A 12,176-nucleotide genomic window follows, 5' to 3' on the forward strand; every position below is an offset into this window, starting at 1 on the left:
CATTGTCTCATGAGGAGAAAACAGTTCTAAGAAAAATAAGTAAGGTAACTTTTAACAAGAGAGTTGTGATTACATCTGTAGACTAGTAGAATGGAAAGTATCACATGGTTAATACTTGGTAATTGCGGCCAGCTGTTACAACCTATATAGATGTTGCACAAATGCGAGTATGGGCTTTGTAACCGGTATATCTGGAATACCCACAAGGTCTTTTATGTGTAACACTTATTTTATATAAAAGGTTTAAATGGCTTGGGAGAAACACTGTGTCGGTCACCCTAGTACCATATTAATCCTAAAGGGTATAGAACTTAACAATAACAAGTGAATATTGCAAAATGTTGATTTCTGTGGCTAGACACTTAAGGCTAGAAAGTTATGGCAAAACATTCAAGCAAGTGGTAAAGCATTAATGTGTGGCGTAAAAGAAGCAGATCAAAGGATATCAAATCTTCTGTTTGTTTGATGAACCTCCAGAGAGGTCCATCTCTAGGCAAAGAGTTTCTTCTAGGTGTCGCTCCAGATCCTTGGGGTTGGCAAAGATGTGTGGTCTGCCATTCTCCACAATGTTGAATTTCGATGGGCCTGTGAAAGAAAATTGAATCTTTTTCCCCCTCAATTTGTTCTGCAGTTGTAAGAAGCCTTTTCTTGTGTCGACTGTTTCCTTTGAATAGTCCTGTGTAAAGTTTATCCGCTGGCCTTCCCAGTTCAATTGGTGATTCTTCCTTGTGAAGGTTAGAATGGCTTCTGTGTGTTGGTAGCGGAGAGGCTTACAAATCATGGGTCAAATTCCTTTTCTATTCGTGGAGTTGAACGAAGGGATTCTAGGGGCTCTGTGAAGTTCGAAGCCATGTTTGAAATCTATCCCTGTTATCATAGGAATCCAGAATTCAAGGAAGGCCACACATGATCCCGCGTCAGACTCTGAACCTTCTGGAATACCAAATATTCGTATGTTCCCTCATCTGTTTCGGTCCTCTAATTCCGCATTCTGTTTTTGAGCTCATTTGTGATGTTGTGAAGGTACTTGATTTCTTTATTAGCTTGGGTGGTCGTATCTTCAACATCGCTTAGTCTTTGTTCAGTGTCACATATTCTTGTGTTCATAGTATTCATATCTGCACGGATTGCTGTAAGTTCCAGTTGCATGGAGTCTGTGTTTTGTTTCGTTGATTTTGCTAGATCATGAACCTCTGCTAGCTTTTTTAGAATCATGTACATTGTGCTATTTAGGTCCGGTTTGGCCTTTTATTGGTGAGTTCGAGGTGGTTGGATCTGGTTTTACTTTCTTGTAGGAGGTTCTGCATTCTTCCTCTGCCATTTCGGACTAGTATTGAGATGGGTAGCCCCCGACTCTCTTATTGGCGGTCACAGCAGCTTAGTAGCCCTTTTGTTAAGGTAAGACAGGCCCAGTTGTCAGTAAACCTTTAGCGTTCTTAGAGCAGTAGGGATGTTGGGTCTTTTGGTTCTGTTGGCCCCGCTGGTAATCTAGATATTTTGCTATCTTCTTCTCATGTGTGAGAATATCTTAGGCAAAAGGATTTATTCAGTGCAATTTCTGAACTCCCTATATATGGTAAGGCCACGTGAAGTGTAGATCAGCATGGAGGCGCTGAAGAGAAATCTGCAGTGGCGTGATGATGCGATAATCTAGTGTGCTCAACGTGCGGAGTATCTGATGGTGGGCGGGTGTAAATAGGTAGTTTCGGAGCACTCGAGACTCACCGTGTGAAGAGACTTCTCTCTTGAGAGCTGATTATGTTTGGATGACAACCAGTAGTATCTATAGAGTCAGAAGCGCCAGTGGATCCGGTGGCGCTTGATGCGGTGCCTGACGCGGTGTGGTGGCGTCAGAAGGAGTTCCGCGATTGTAGTACCAGCAGAGAATGCAGATCAGTAAAGGATCTGGTAAAGGATCAGTAGAAATTCTGCAGAGACAGTAGGGAGTCTGAGTTTACAGCGTTTACAGCCTTAGTAAAGAGGAGCTGATCGTGTGGATTTGGTGTCAGACATTCTGAGAGCAGACTCACAAGGGCCTTACAAAGACCTGATTTTTCAAAGAACTGGTGACATAGCGCCTATACTCAATTAGAAGCTGAGTGGCAGAGTGACCAGGCGCTGGTGGCGCTTCCCCGCATGTCTTTGTCATCCGCTGTTTGTGGGCGCGCAGGAGTGTTGACAGCCACTCAATCCCTCGTGGCAGAAAGGGATCAATCCGTTGGTGCGCAGGGAGCCACTACATGGTCAGGCAAGGCATGGCGCGCAGTGTGGCGCAATGTGGGTCTAAAACAACCTCGCAAGTGGGTTAAGGGTGAGATTGGACCACCAACTTTTTGTGAGCTGCGTGGCAGATGTTTGGCAGGTGTTGTTGAGTGGTGGGTGATCTGCTGGTTAATGGTGACAGTTTGGTTAAGGGATATTGGCTTGCCCTTCAACGCAGATCGGGTGATCTCGCCGCCATTTTGTACATGCTTGGTGGACTCTGTGTTTAATCACCTCATTATGGGCACATTCGGGTAGTTCTTTGCTGTGCTATTCCATTCAGCCTTGGGAGGAATGGTGTAAGAAAGAAAGGATGTGGGATGGCCGCGCTTGTGGGAGTGCTTGTGGAGACTTGACGGGGTCTAGAATCACTCCCTGGTTGCCGCCATTACAAGGACAGGCGTCCCGGCGGGGGGAACTACAGTTTTACCATGCGGGTCGCGGGAACAGCGTACAGCGCTCACCTTCAGGGCTATTCTGCATCGCGGACACTGGAGCTGGAGCATGCAGGCACTGTGGACGTTGAGACAGACTTTTTTGAGCACTTTTCTAAGTAGCTCCGGTCAGTGCCGCCATTTTGAGCCTTCCAGGCTGGGTCCGCTCGCTGCATAACACAAGTGCGAAATTGGGCTCTTCTGGTTGTATAATCCAGGAAATGTTGATCAGCGGGAAGACTCCGTACTGTGGCGATGCGAAAGCTGGTTTCCACTCTGATGGGCTCTTCGTTAATCTCCTGTTAGCAGCCTATATTGTTCCTCCGTGTGCAGAGCGACGGGATTAGGCACCCATTGCCGCTGCCATCCAAGCCACGCCCCGCCACGTGGTGAATATTTATGGTGCACTGAGTTAGTGGTAAGTCTGGTGATCAGTGTGTGCTCACTTTGCGATGATGCGTGGTTCTAGCGGTCTGTACTCAAAGCATTGACTGTTGTATACTAGACTGCATGAACTTTGAGGGGGAAAAAAACCTACTATCAATGGTTATCAATTGCTCTGCAAACTAGGTCTAGCGATGGCTCCCCATAACAAATTAAATGACTGCATTTCAAGCAGTGCATGCTAACTTTCTCAAAATGGGAACGTATGGCTCGTGGCAATGTTGAAGGTAAAGCCCGTGAGGTACTTGGTATTGCCGGTGGTGGAGGTACATTTAGGCGCAGTCTCCTACATTTGTTGTGAGCATAGTTCACAGGATGCAGGGATTAAAGGCGCTTGTGCATACTAGAAGTGCCACAGCAGTATTCTTTGTTTGCGCCTTAAATAAATCAAGGCTAAATTCCCTACTGTTGGTAGTGTAGACAGAAAGCTGAATACAAGTTGTGAATCCTACTGTCCGCAGTGTACATCGAAGCCACTAGTCAGCACAGTTATAGAAGAATGCTTTTTTTAACTTATTTAAACAAAATCTGAACACATACAGTATAATTGTCTCTGCATTAAGTAAATCAAGGCTGAATTCTCTACTGTCTATAATGTAGATCAAAGTTGAATATAAGTTGTAAACCCTGCTGTCCGCAATGTAGATGTTAGGGTGGACTGCATCATCTGCAATCTTGATTGAAATGAAAGATAGTACGTGTATAGAATACATTATAAAAATATGTATGTTTCAAGGACATTTAAAAGGGACATTATGTTTCACCGTGACATAAAACTGTTCACTCTTCTTTGCGATGAATTATGGTGCACTGAGTTAGTACTATCTATGGCGCTGAGCTTGTACGTATCCTGCCATAATGCGTAGTGCAGGGAGGCTGCACTGGGAGCAATGTTTTTGCCTAGTGAATTCTGTCTTAATAAGGCTACAGGGAGATGACTTGTTTTGCAGTGAGTTAGTGGTACCGAAAGAACTCTGCGATCATTCATGGTTCGGGGGGGTCGCAGTGGTATAATGTCTCTTGTCTACTGGAGTGCGTCATGTACAATCGCCATTCTACCTGAATCGTGAGACCTCACAATGTAGATCGAAGGAAGTAGCGATTAACTGACATCAATAAATTCTTTTTGTCGTATCTCTTAACAAAATTTTAGGCTATAAAAAACAATTATCTCTACCTTAAAAAAATCAAGGCTAAATTTCATGCTGTTCGTAGTATAGATTCAAAGCCTAATTCAAGATGTGAACCCTGCTGTCCGCACTGTAGATCGAAGGCAGTAGTCAGCAGGGATCTCGACGAATGATTTTTGCCACTTATTTTAACAAAATCAGAACACATACAGTAAAATGTTCTCTGTATTAAATAAATCAAGCATGAATTCCCTACTGTCCGTAGAGTACATGCAAAGTTGACTTCAAGTTGTGAACCCTACTGTCCGCAGTGTAGATCAAAGGCAGTAATTGACACAGACATCGAGTAATGCTTTTTTGTCACATACTTTAACAAAATCTGAGGACACAGTACAATTGTCTCTGCCTTAAATAAATTGATACTGAAGTCAATGTTGTCTGTAGTGCTCATGCTTAGGGAAAAGGACAGTATATAGCAAACTAATGGTAATTATATCGCCCTTGTATCGACCTTATATCACATGCTGTATGCTAACTAATAATAAGTTTGCTGAGACAGTGATGTATCAAAATTATTTGATTATTTTATTTCTGTTTGTTAACATTTGTTATTTTTTTTGAAAGAAATATCTTTATCTTTTTTATCTCAATTGGTTTATAAAAAACACATGTACTTCATATAATTTAACATTCAGTGACATATAATGTACATACAGACACAAACTGAACAATATCAACAGTGCAAAAAGAAAAAAATGTGCTATACGATATATTCAGTCGATGGAAAATAATGAAGAAGACAATGCGGTAGAATGGAACACAACGCGTTTCGGCCAAAGGGCCTTCGTCAGGTGACCGTCATTCGTATATTACATATAACATAACTTCCATTGATTTTAGTTGAGTACACGATTTGATTTTCCAAAGACACTTGGATTATCTTTTGGATATTGTCGAAAAATATAGAACACTGATATTCTTTACTTTAGGGTCCCTCGTTGATTGTAAATGTGTACAAAACAGAATTTTGAGGGAGCGAAGGTCATAAATAGTTCAAAACATATTCTTCTTAGGGATGCAAACAGATGCTGACCTTACTAAATAGTGCCGGAAGCCAAACTTTTTATTCCCCGCGTAGACAATCTATCGTCCTTTGTTTGCCCTTTTTAATTTAACACTTCTATTTTGCATCGACATCTGAGGAGATCCATTTATTTCTTTTGTTTTCTTATGATTAGTAGAGAAGGTCGTGGTCTTTCTTGTTAATCTGATATGGGTACGAAATCTTCAATATGATGCCGATTCTTCGTAGAAGGGGGTCTGCTGGTTCACACTTCTCTACTAATCATAAGAAAACAAAAGAAATAAATGGATCTCCTCAAATGTCGATGCAAAATAGAATTGTTAAATTAAAAAGGGCAAACAAAGGACGATAGATTGTCTACGCGGGGAATAAAAAGTTTGGCTTCCGGCACTATTTACTAAGGTCAGCATCTGTTTGCATCCCTAAGAAGAATATGTTTTGAACTATTTATGACCTTCGCTCCCTCAAAATTCTGTTTTGTACACATTTACAATCAACGAGGGACCCTAAAGTAAAGAATATCAGTGTTCTATATTTTTCGACAATATCCAAAAGATAATCAAAGTGTCTTTGGAAAATCAAATCGTGTACTCAACTAAAATAAATGGAAGTTATGTTATATGTAATATACGAATGACGGTCACCTGACGAAGGCCCTTTGGCCGAAACGTGTTGTGTTCCATTCTACCGCATTGCCTTCTTCATTATTTTCCATCGACTGAATATATCGTATAGCACATTTTGTCAGGAACGGCCGAGGCGCCTGCCTAATAGGTTAAACTACATCTCCAAGAAGTCCTGGAGGTGGGCGTGGCTCTATATAAGCTGGGAGGAACCAGTTAACACTGTTCGTGATTTTGTGTCTAGCTGTGCTTTAGTTCTACCGGAGTTGGATTTCTGGAGTGAGTCTTCTTGTTCCTAAGAGGGAATCCCTTGAGGTGCGGAGGATTGTTACTGGCGAATGTGGGAGACGCTCGTATTTTGTTTCCTGCTGACTCGGGTGTTTACCGAGTAGCGGGAAAGCAATTAGGCGTTTGGAATCTATGCTCTCCGTTAGACACCGGAGACTGAGAACTGCGTTGCAGAGAGAGCGAGGGAGAGCGGACCTCTGATGAACGAACCGCGTTCTGTGAGTAAACAACAGCGCGAGTTATTCTTGCGCTACCCTCACTGTGGAATCGTATTTCTGTAACTTGTTTGGAAACAGTATGCTGAACGTGAACTGACACGGCTGTTCAGTACAAAGAGTCATTTGCATACTGAGAGAGCGGAGTGTTGTGGAGAGGCTTCTCTAGGCACCACCGCTACGAAGAAAAGCACTAGTGTTTGTTTATTCAAGTGCCAAAGCGGAAGGTTGTGGGGCTCTACACCTTGCCGTGTTTGGAGCAAGAGCTATTGAGGATTTATTGGATAACTGTTATAAAACGGAGGGCAGTAGTGGAAAGCTATGTCTTGCCGTGCCTCATAACAAAACTATCTCTGGTACATTTTATGGATGGGTCTCCGTTTTCACTTTACTTATTGTTTGGATTGGATTCATTTGGAATTGTGTGAAGGAAACACATTTATAAGTTGGATAGACCTAAAACAAGGAAGGGTACGTTACCAGATATACTAAGGAATTCACATGGTGACTTGTATGGTATAGGAGTTAACCGCTTCTTGTATTTTCTAGGGATCAAAGAATCCGATGTTCAAATACATAACTCATCAGGGAAGAGGTGGATCGCACTAACTTCATTGAGGTGATTCTTGTGTTCTGTTTAGCAAGAATGAAATGAGTGTAGGGTTAAGCTGTGTTCATTTATAACCTTGTATTCCATTTTCTTGTCTTTCAGCTATCCCTTCCCTGCAGTCCCCTTCCGTCCCCTCCTTGTTCTGTTTATTTTCCCTCGCCCTATCACTCGAACACACTGTGTTTTGAACAGTAGTGTGTTGGTGAGGTCGGGAGGTGGAGCTTTATGTGCATCAACCGGATCCTGCAGCGTGGAGTCTGACAGAATCACAAACCCACGAATTGCATTCTGCCTGGTCCGGTTGGGGTACATATGGCCACCTTGGAGGATGTATTACGGGCGTTGGTTTTGGTCCAACAAGAATTGGCATCGTCCAAGGCCGTGGCGGTTGCCCTTAAGGATAGGGTTGAGCAGCTGTCTAAGAATCCTTTTTCCGCGAGTCCATCCCAGATACAGGTTACTGTTCCCCCCCCTATTCCTCTAGCTACACCAGAAAGATATGGGGGTGATCCACGCAAAACGCAAGTGTTTCTGACACAGGTAATGCTACACTTCTCATGTAAACCTGCATCTTTTCCTACGAACCATTCCAGGGTGGCGTTTGCTATCTCTTATTTGGTGGGGGGATGCCGCGAATTGGGCAGTACCCCTGATAAAAAGAGATGATGCCATATTGTCAAACTGGACGGCTTTCAGGGATGAATTCGAGAAAGTCTTTGACAGAAGGGCCACTAACTTTAGTGCAGATAAGGAGGTGTTAACCTTGCGACAGGGCAGAAGTGATTTAATAACCTATCTAACTACGTTCAATCGTTTGGTGGCTGAAACGGAATGGCCAGAAGGAAAGAGAATGTCTTTGTTCTATCAAGGTTTGAGGGATGAATTGAAGGATGTAGTAGCACAGATAGACCCTCAGCCCGCTACGTGTGTAGACATGGTGAACTTGGTACTAAGATTGGATGGTAGGCTAACTGAGAGGAGTGGGGACAGGAGGAAATGGGACAAGAGTTATGCCCGTACAGTGAGCTTCCCTCCTAGGGCTACGGGTACCGCTGAGGCTGGTATAGAACCAATGGAAATAGGAGCTATTAGACCCCCTTTGTCCAAGGCAGAAAGAGAAAGTAGAAGAGTCCAAGGCCTTTGTATGTATTGTGGGAAAAAGGGACACTATGTGCGAGAGTGCCCTTCCAAGCCCAAGACTCCCACAGGTTGGAACAAAAATAAAAGGGTGGCTGTTTCCACTACAGCTAGAGAGTCTGATGATGTGTTGGAGCATTCGCCTAGGACGGAAGAGACCCCCGACTGGAAACTCACATCATTGTCTTCCTCTGGGATAGGGGAAACCGAGTCCCACTTGGTGCTAGCTATGACCTTGGAGTGTGAGCAAAAAACCCATCAAGTAATGGTTATGTTGGACTCAGGTGCCACAGGTAATTTTATAGACAATGGATTGGTGTCTCGTTTGTCGATACCTAGGGTGCCCAGAGACAATCCAGAGGAGGTGTTGGCGGTTGATGGGCAGCCCATCAAATCAGGTCTTATAACCGAGAAAACCGCAGCTGTAGTACTGTCGATAGAGGTGTCAGAAGGGAGACATGTGGAAAAGGTGGAGTTAAATATAATCGATGCTCCTCAATATGAGATCATTTTGGGAATGCCTTGGTTCACATTCCATAACCCTTCGATTGACTGGAAAACACGCAGAGTGCATTTTTCATCTGGGTTTTGTACGGAGCATCTGGTGCCCTATGTGTCTTCCCCAGTAGCAGTGCTAGCTTTACAATTTATGGTGGCTACAGCCGCAGAGAAGGAGGTGGTCCTTCCGAAACAATATGAAGCCTTTGAGGAAGTATTTAGTGAAAGCAGAGCTAAGATATTACCACCTCATAGGGCATACGACTGCCGTATTGATTTGATTGATGGGGCAGTGATTCCCACATGTCGAGTGTACGCCCTGTCTGTGCCTGAAACCACCCATTTAAAGGAGTACATCGATCATTATGAGAGCATAGGGTTTATAAGACCTTCACGTTCCCCTGCAGCCTCTCCCCTTTTTTTATTGCAAAAGCCAATGGTGATCTGAGGGCCTGTGTGGACTACCGCGTCTTGAATAAGAATACCATTCGCAACCGATACCCTCTCCCCCTCATTACCGTTTTGATTGACCAAGTGAGGGAAGCAGTGATCTATACTCGCTTGGACTTGCGAGGTGCCTATCACTTGGTCAGGGTTCGTGAGGGGGACGAGTGGAAGACGGCATTCAAGACGCGGTATGGCCTATACGAATACCTGGTCATGCCGTTTGGGCTATGTAATGCCCCTGCGGCTTTTCAGTTCCTGATCAACGATGTCTTGAAGGAGTATATCGATTTGTTCGTAGTTGTCTACATTGATGACATCTTGGTGTACTCTATGGAGGAAGACATTCATGTGGAGCACGTTTGCAAGGTGTTGGCGAAGTTGAGGGAACATAGCCTCTTTGTGAAACTCAGTAAATGCGAGTTTGGTGTATACAACGTGGAATTTTTGGGAGTGATGATCAGCCGTTTGGGTTTACAAATGTCTGAGCGTAAGGTGAAGGCAGTGCGAGAATGGCCAGTTCCGAGGAATGTGAGGGAGGTCCAGAGTTTTTTGGGCTTCGCGAATTATTATCGTCGCTTTATCCTGCATTTTTCGCTACTGGCAGTGCCCATTACAAGGCTATTGAGGAAGGGTATACCTTTTGAGTGGACCCCGGAGTCAGGTGAAGCTTTCCAAACCCTTAAGACTTCGTTCACTACCGCTCCGGTACTGTCCCATCCCAATCTAGAACATCCTTTTGTGGTGGAGGCTGATGCTTCGGATGAAGCCATAGGGGTGGTGTTGTCTCAGAGGGATGTAGGTACAGGGCAGTTGCACCCTGTGGCCTTTCTGTCAAAGAAGTTGAGTTCGGCTGAACTCAACTATACGATAGCGGAAAAGGAGTTGTTGTCTATAAAGAGGGCTTTTCAAGAGTGGAGGCAATATCTTTGGGGGGCTCTTCATACCATCACAGTATACTCGGACCACAGAAACTTGCAATACATGTCATCTGCCAGACATTTAACACAGAGGCAAATGAGATGGATGCTCTTTTTTGCTGAATACAACTTCGTGGTCACTTTCCGACCTGGGTCTGAAAATAGAAAGGCAGATGCCCTATCCCGACAGAACATGTCAGCCGAGAGTGTGGAAGATAAAAAGGCCATCATCCCTACAGGGAAAGTTTTGTGTGTAGTGAGAGCTGAGACATTTTTGGATGACGTAAGAAGTCATCGTTATCCCGGAGGCTGGATGTCATGGGCTCAGGGCATAGTGGATAGGAAGGTGAGAGACGGGCTGCCTTTCTTTCAGAATAAGTTGTTCTTGCCCTCTGTTCCTTTGCAGAAAAAGGCTTTCAGCTGGTGTCATGAGGGAGAGCTGGTGGGACATCCTGGTATACGTAAGACCATCGATACTATCCAAAGACATTTCTGGTGGGCTACCCTGATCAAGGATTTTACTATGTGGGTTGCTCGTTGTGATATCTATGCCAGAGCCAAGGGTGTAACCACAAAGAAAGCGGGTAAACTTATTCCCATGCCTACACCCAACCTACCTTGGCAGAATATTAGTCTGGATTTTGTGTCTGGTCTTCCATTGGATACGGGTTTCTCTGCCGTGTTGGTAGTAGTAGACAGCCTCACCAAAATGGGACACTTCATCCCTTGTAAAAATCTTCCAAATGCAAGTCAGACTGCCCAGCTTTTAGCTAGCAACGTTGTCCGCCTGCATGGGATACCCAGAGTGATTGTGTCAGATAGGGGGCCCCAATTCATTGCCCGGTTCTGGCGCATGTGGTGTCGCGCCCTGAATATCGAGTCCAATTTGTCTACCAGCTTCCACCCACAAACAGACGGGCAAACGGAACGTCTGAACCAGACTTTAAAGAAATACTTGAGATGCTTCTCTAAAGAAGCTCACGAGTCCTGGGTAGATCTGTTGTGGATGGCGGAACTGGCCTATAATAATGCATGGCATAGTTCTACGGGGATGTCTCCCTTCAAAGCTAATTTCGGATTTGATGCAAACACATTGCCAGTTGACATACCCGCTGATCTCCACGACCAGCCTTCTGTTAAAGAAAAAGTCTTGTTGTTGAGGAAGGTACACAAGGGGGTGCAGGTGCATTTGAACAAGGCAAAGGAGGTGTACAAGAAGTGGGAGGATCGCCGCAGGGTAGAGAGCCGTCAGTTTGCGGTGGGCGATAAAGTATGGCTGTCTACTAAGAACATTAAGTTTAAGTTGCGCAGTGTGTTCCACCCAAGATACATTGGCCCTTATCCCATTGTGAAACAGGTGAATCCCGTAGCATACAAACTGAGACTGCCCGGTTCGCTGCGGATACACCCTGTGTTTCATGTGCAGTTGCTGAAGCCCGTTCTTACATCTCGCAGGGCGGCCCCTCCGCCCGTGTTGTGTGATGGGGGAATGAAATACGAGGTGAGGAGCATTCGTGACTCCAAGTGGTGCAGGGGTGTCCTTAAGTATCTGGTGTCTTGGAAGGGCTACACCGCAGAAGACGACTCATGGGAGCTTTGTTCTGATGTGCACGCTCCTGATGCGGTACGTTCTTTCCATAGGAGATTCCCTGCTAAGCCTGGCCCTAGGAGGCGCAAGGGACGGGGACATACTGTCAGGAACGGCCGAGGCGCCTGCCTAATAGGTTAAACTACATCTCCCAGAAGTCCTGGAGGTGGGCGTGGCTCTATATAAGCTGGGAGGAACCAGTTAACACTGTTCGTGATTTTGTGTCTAGCTGTGCTTTAGTTCTACCGGAGTTGGATTTCTGGAGTGAGTCTTCTTGTTCCTAAGAGGGAATCCCTTGAGGTGCGGAGGATTGTTACTGGCGAGTGTGGGAGACGCTCGTATTTTGTTTCCTGCTGACTCGGGTGTTTACCGAGTAGCGGGAAAGCAATTAGGCGTTTGGAATCTATGCTCTCCGTTAGACGCCGGAGACTGAGAACTGCGTTGCAGAGAGAGCGAGGGAGAGCGGACCTCTGATGAACGAATCGCGTTCTGTGAGTAA

Source organism: Lissotriton vulgaris, chromosome 3_1 (genome assembly GCF_964263255.1).
Source record: "Lissotriton vulgaris chromosome 3_1, aLisVul1.2, whole genome shotgun sequence".
NCBI lineage: Eukaryota > Metazoa > Chordata > Amphibia > Caudata > Salamandridae > Lissotriton > Lissotriton vulgaris.